This window comes from Nicotiana sylvestris, chromosome 3 (assembly GCF_000393655.2).
Source record: "Nicotiana sylvestris chromosome 3, ASM39365v2, whole genome shotgun sequence".
In the NCBI taxonomy this organism is placed as follows: Eukaryota; Viridiplantae; Streptophyta; class Magnoliopsida; order Solanales; family Solanaceae; genus Nicotiana; species Nicotiana sylvestris.
Genome location: NC_091059.1, coordinates 4,381,126 through 4,387,652, shown reverse-complemented (window position 1 = coordinate 4,387,652; position 6,527 = coordinate 4,381,126).

Sequence of the window (6,527 nt, the reverse complement as noted above, 5' to 3'; positions counted from 1 at the left end):
AAATCCAAGAGCGGTTGATTTGGGGAGAAAAGGAAAAAGGGTACAAAGCAACTATCCATGCCCTAAAGGAAAATCTGAGGAGCCTCAGTCTGGAGAAAGATTTGCAGGCACAAGAAGCCGAAGGCGAGAAGACGAGTTTATCTTGTGAGAATGAAAATCTTCACGCTCGATTTCAAAAAATGAAAAGAGTTTCTGAAACACCAATGAGGAGTTGGAAGTATCAAAAAACCATCGCCAATCTTTTTGGAAGAATGCAAGATTATGATTCCATTCTTGCAAAAAACGAAAGGGCATTGAGCAAAGCTAAAGAAAGAATCCAACAATTAAACGAAGAAGCCAGATCTAATAAGGAACGCCAAGTAAGGCAATCCGAAGAAGACAGGGCATAATTCAAAAAGGAAAAAGACCATTGGATACGTTCAGAAGACCAACTTCATGCACAACTAGAAGAGGTGAGAAGATACAACAGAGAACATCAACAAGCAGACAACGACAGAGAAAGAGCGCAGGCAAGACTCGATCTGGCCAGACTCCGAGATCAGTTAGAGTCAGCTTTAGATCGTGAGGACCGTGTCAGAGATATATCCACCACTCGCCAACAGCAATTGCAGAACCAAGACCAACGTCTCCAAGATTTCAGGGCACAAATCCACGACTTGGCGGTCTACACCTCTCAAAGTTATATAAACTGCCAAGGAATGGATTATGAAAGGTTTACAGAGCATGCACCCATTTTTGCCCATCATCTAGCAATGGAGTTGGAAAGGATGTATCGTACGCTGGGAGGTCATCCAGGTCAAGCCCCACATTGAGCAGATAATCCAATGATTGACAACAAAAGTGGAAAGTGGGGCATGTTGTGAGATGTTAAGAGTTGTATCTTTTATTTTGATTTAAGTGTGTGTGTTTCAAACTATTTCCTTATAAGATTTTCAAATGTAATGTCTGTTCCATCTTTGTATAATAAATAAAAGTGTTTGCCTTACGTCCGAACTACGCAAGGTTTGATTCATGCGGGGGCATGATACGTAGGCAATCTCTATAAGATTCGACCACAATGAGGAATATAATAAATAAAATAAAAGTGAGTAACAATAAAAATTTCAAGAAAGCTGGGATGACACAAGCAGCCGAGCAAATGCATAATAGAAAGGGGTTACTTGTCTAGGAGCATTGCATCTCAACGTGTAATTATATATGTGTTAAACTCTCAAAACTAACAAGTTTGTTCATTTCCAGAATTCAAGCAGTTAGTTTCTCTAAAGAGTATACTGGCATATTATCATTATCACACGAGATCAAAAGGACCAATACCCAAAAGTATGTCTATCCCAGATGTTGACACAGGTATTGAGCTAGAGGAGATGGATGTCGGGAAAATGAAAGAAAAGATGTTTAAACTCAAGCAGCAAATGGCTGAGATGTACCAAGCCTGGTCTACAGGGCAGTTACCCCCATATTACCCAACTAACCCTGCTTCATCAATGGCCCAAACTCAGGATAATCTTACCACTGAATTATCCCCAAATTTCCCCATCTACCAACACTACCGAGGCACCACCTCTCAGACACCGCAGTGTCCCCCTCCTAAACCAGTTCCATTCTTTCTTCCACCTGTAACTCCCGTCTTTGTGTCACCTCCCACAGTTACACTCCACAAATCTCCTAGTGAGCCTACATTCCAGGCCCAGGACAACCAATATTACCCCTCGGAGCCCACCCTCATAGCCTCTGAAATCCATTCAACTACTCCTCGTTTTGACCTCCCAACCGAAATTGACAAGCCGACCAAAAATGCTGAACAAGAAGAGATGTTCAGGAAGGTCAAAAGTCTAGAACAATCGTTCCGAGACATGCGAGGATTAGGTGGGCAAGTCAGTGTAGCATACAAGGATTTGTGCTTGTTCCCAAATGTACAATTACCAGTTGGCTTCAAGATGCCTAAATTTGACCTATACAATGGGCACGGCGACCCAGTAGCCCACTTAAGGGGTTTCTGCAGCAAGATGCGAGGAGCTGGGGGAAAGGACGAATTATTGATGGCTTACTTCAGTCAAAGTTTAAGCGGATCAGCTTTGGAGTGGTATACACGCCAGGACCATGGGAGATGGTACACCTGGGATGACCTGGCACAGGCATTCGCATACCATTTCCAATACAATCTGGAAATCATCCCAGATCGACTATCTTTGACAAAATTTGAGAAGAAACACAATGAAAGTTTCAGAGAGTATGGCTTCCGGTGGAGAGAACAGGCAGCAAGAGTGGATCCTCCTATGAAGGAGAGTGAAATGGTAGACTACTTCCTCCAAGCCTTGGAACCAACTTACTATGCCCATTTGGTTTCAGCGGTAGGGAAATCATTCAACGAAGTAGTGAAGATGGGAGGTATGGTGGAAGAAGGCCTCAAGACAAATAAAATCATGAGCTATTCAGCAATTAAGGCAACTACTCAAGCTATTCAAGGCGGGGTAGGAGGAATCGGAAGAAAGAAGAGGGAGGAAGCAGCAGTAGTTGATTCAGGAATTTGGCCGGGACCCAGAGGTTCACCGCTTTACTATAATCAACAACGACCTCGCCAATCAGCTTACCACCATGATTCATCCCAACACTACTATCACCCTTCAGAGCCTCATTTTTCCATTAACCATGCTCAAGCATACAATCAGCCACCTGTTCACACCAATTGGCGTGCTCCTGTCACACCAAATACTTACCCACGAGCCTATCCCGGACCAGGTTTCAGGCCTAGGCCAGCATTCAGGGGAGAAAGGGAACAGAAAAAGAAAACTTACACTCCATTGGGAGAGTCTTACACTAGTCTGTTCCACAGGCTGAGACAGCTAGACATGCTGAGACCAATACAATCCAAGCTACCCAATCCTCCTCCAAAGAATCTGGATTACACCATTAGCTGTGAATATTGCTCCGGTGCACCAGGCCATGATACGGAGAAATGCTGGCATTTGAAAAATGCAATACAAGAGCTGATTGATACTAATAAAATCGAGGTTCAAACCCCCGAAGCTCCCAATATCAATAGAAATCCAATGCCAGCCCATCAAGAGGCCAATATGATAGAAATCATACAAGCTGATGGGGAGACAAAGAAGCCGTCACAAACTGTCATGATGATCAGGTCTTATGAAGCCAAGCCAGATAAGAAGTTAACAGAGGAGAAGCCGGTACCTAAGCAGAACAGAAATGGTGATGAACCATCTGTGGTAGTCGAGAAGGGGTCTTCGAGCAAAGTTGCCACAAAGCAAGAAAGGTTGAAAGTGATAGTACTAGGGGTTGCCAGCAAACCCATTGTAGTCGTGGAAGGAGCCCGTATAGATCGGGTTATTATCAAACCTGTAACCCAGCTACCAGTGATCAACAACAAAGCTATTCCATGGAACTATGAACGGGTGACTGTAATGTACAAGGGAAAAGAAGTCAAGGAAGAAGTCTGTGAGGTGCAAGGCTTGACTCGTTCGGGAAGATGTTTTACTCCCGAAGAGTTAAGAAAAACTAAAAATAATCCAACACCCATAAAAAGAGCTGTGACGGAAGAAGAAGCGGAAGAGTTTTTAAGAAAAATGAAACTCCATGACTATTCTGTTGTGGATCAACTGAAGAAGATGCCCACTCAAATTTCATTGTTGTCATTACTGATCCATTCAGAGGAGCACCATCTGGCTTTGATGAAAATCTTGAATGAGGCTCATGTTCCTGAAAAAATCTCTGTAAATCATTTGGGAAGAATAACCAACAGAATCTTTGAGGCAAACAGAATTACATTTTCTGATGATGAATTGCCTGTGGAAGGTACTGAGCACAACAGAGCTCTTTACCTCACCGTGAAATGTGAAAACTCCGTAGTAACCCGGGTATTGGTTGACAACGGGTCAAGTGCAAACATCTGCCCTCTCTCCACGTTAAGCAAATTGAAAATCAAAGAGGAGAGGATCCAGAAGAATAGTATTTGCGTACGGGGGTTTGACGGTGGAAGCAGAGGTTCATGTGGCGACATAGTGTTGGAACTGACAATAGGGCCAGTTGAATTCACAATGGAGTTTCAAGTACTGGACATAACTGTTTCTTATAACTTGTTGTTGGGTCGACCATGGATCCATGCTGCTAAAGCAGTCCCGTCAACACTACACCAGGCGGTCAAGTTTGAATGGGATCATCAAGAAATAGTTGTGCATGGGGAAGAAAGTTTAAATGCTCACAGCAGTGCCATTGTACCGGTCGAGGGAATAGAAAATGACCAGGGACCATGGGTATACCAAGTGTCCGATACAGTGTCGGTAGAGAAAATTCCAGAGGGGAAGTACCTTCCGAATCCAAAGATAACCTCTGCATCAGTCATGGTAGCCTATGAAATGTTAAAAAATGGTTTTGTACCCGGCAAAGGTCTGGGCTCATCTTTGCAAGGAATTATACAACCAGTATCTCTCCCCGAGAACTGGGGAACATTCGGTTTGGGGTTCATACCCACCGTCACCGATGTGAGAAAGGCCAGAAAGCTGAAACAAAAGGCATGGGTTCTTCAAAAACTAGTCCCACATCTATCAAAATCTTTTGTCAAGACCGGTGCTAAAAATCGCCCGATAACAACAATTCCTAAATCCCTGGTCAATCCTGAGGAGGAATTAATTAAAAGATTCGAGAAATTGTTTGACGATGTGAATATGGTGGAAATCGGGGAAGGTTGTAGCAACGCAGAGGTTCAATTCGTTGGGCCAGAAATAAAGCTTAATAATTGGAAAGTCACTCCTCTCCCCATTCGAAAGGAGTCTCGGTAGTTTATTTTGATTTTCGTTCAGTTTGTTTGGGTTACCTCAGGGTTGTAATCCCAATGCTTATCTTACAATTTGTTTGAAGTGTGCAAACCCTGTTATCTTTCATCATCCAATAAAATACAGTTTCCTTTTTCATTATCATTTCTGATAGTTTTCTTTTCTTTTTCTTTTTCTGTACAGTTCTTTTTACACTGGCTCTAGTGATATGGCATGCATGAGGAATCCTTAGCCCAGTCTTAAAAATCAATATGGTTCTGAAATAATAATTCAAGAAATATATTGTGATTATGAATCAGAATATGATGAAGATGAGGCTTTTGAAGATATTAGTAAAGAGTTAATTCACTTTGAGGAAAAAACCAAACCTAACCTGAGTGATACCGAAGACATCAACATAGGGGACACGAATAATATCCGCGAAACTAAAATAAGTGTCCATCTCGAACCAAAGATCCGAGAAGAGTTAATTAAAGCACTCATAGAATTCAAAGATATTTTTGCATGGTCATATGACGACATGCCGGGCTTGAGCACTGATTTAGTGGTTCACAAATTGCCTACCGATCCAACGGTGCCTCCTGTCAAGCAGAGGCTGAGAAAATTCAAGCCTGATATGAGTGTGAGAATTAAGGAAGAAATCACCAAATAGTTGGAAGCAAAGGTCATTCGAGTCACTCGATATCCTGTTTGGTTAGCTGATATCGTTCCTGTACCAAAGAAAGATGGCAAAATTAGAGTATGCGTCGACTACCGCAATCTCAACAAAGCAAGTCCGAAGGATAACTTCCCATTACCCAATATCCATATTTTGATCGATAATTGTGCCAAGCATGATATAGGATCTTTCGTGGATTGTTATGCCGGGTATCATCAAATTCTAATGGATGAAGAAGATGCAGAAAAGACGGCATTCATCACACCATGGGGAACTTATTGCTACCGGGTAATGCCATTCGGTTTGAAGAACGCCGGAGCAACCTATATGAGAGCGATGACCACAATGTTTCATGATATGATACACAAGGAGATTGAGGTATACGTGGACGATGTGATCATAAAATCAAAGCATCAGGCCGACCACGTTGGGGATTTGAGGAAATTCTTCTTAAGACTTCGCAGGTACAACCTCAAGCTTAACCCTGCCAAATGCGCATTTGGAGTTCCATCTGGAAAGTTGCTGGGATTCATAGTCAGTCGGCGAGGCATCGAGCTAGACCCATCAAAAATCAAAGCCATCCAAGAATTGCCACCTCCAAGGAACAAAACTGAAGTAATGAGTTTGTTGGGAAGGTTGAATTACATCAGCAGGTTTATTGCTCAGCTTACGACAACCTGTGAGCCTATTTTCAAATTGTTGAAAAAGGATGCTGCGATCAAATGGACCAATGAGTGTCAGGAGGCGTTTGATAAGATAAAAGGATACCTGTCGAACCCACCCGTGTTAGTCCCGCCAGAGCCAGGAAGACCTCTGATTCTTTACTTAACGGTTTTGGAAAATTCATTTGGTTGTGTATTGGGGCAACATGACCTTACCGGCAGAAAAGAACAGGCCATCTACTACCTTAGCAAGAAATTCACAGCTTATGAGGTTAAGTATACTCATCTGGAGAAGACATGTTGTGCCCTGACTTGGGTAGCTCAAAAATTGAAACACTATTTGTCGTCCTACACTACTTACCTCATTTTGCGTCTGGATCCGTTGAAATATATTTTTCAAAAGCCTATGCCAACAGGAAG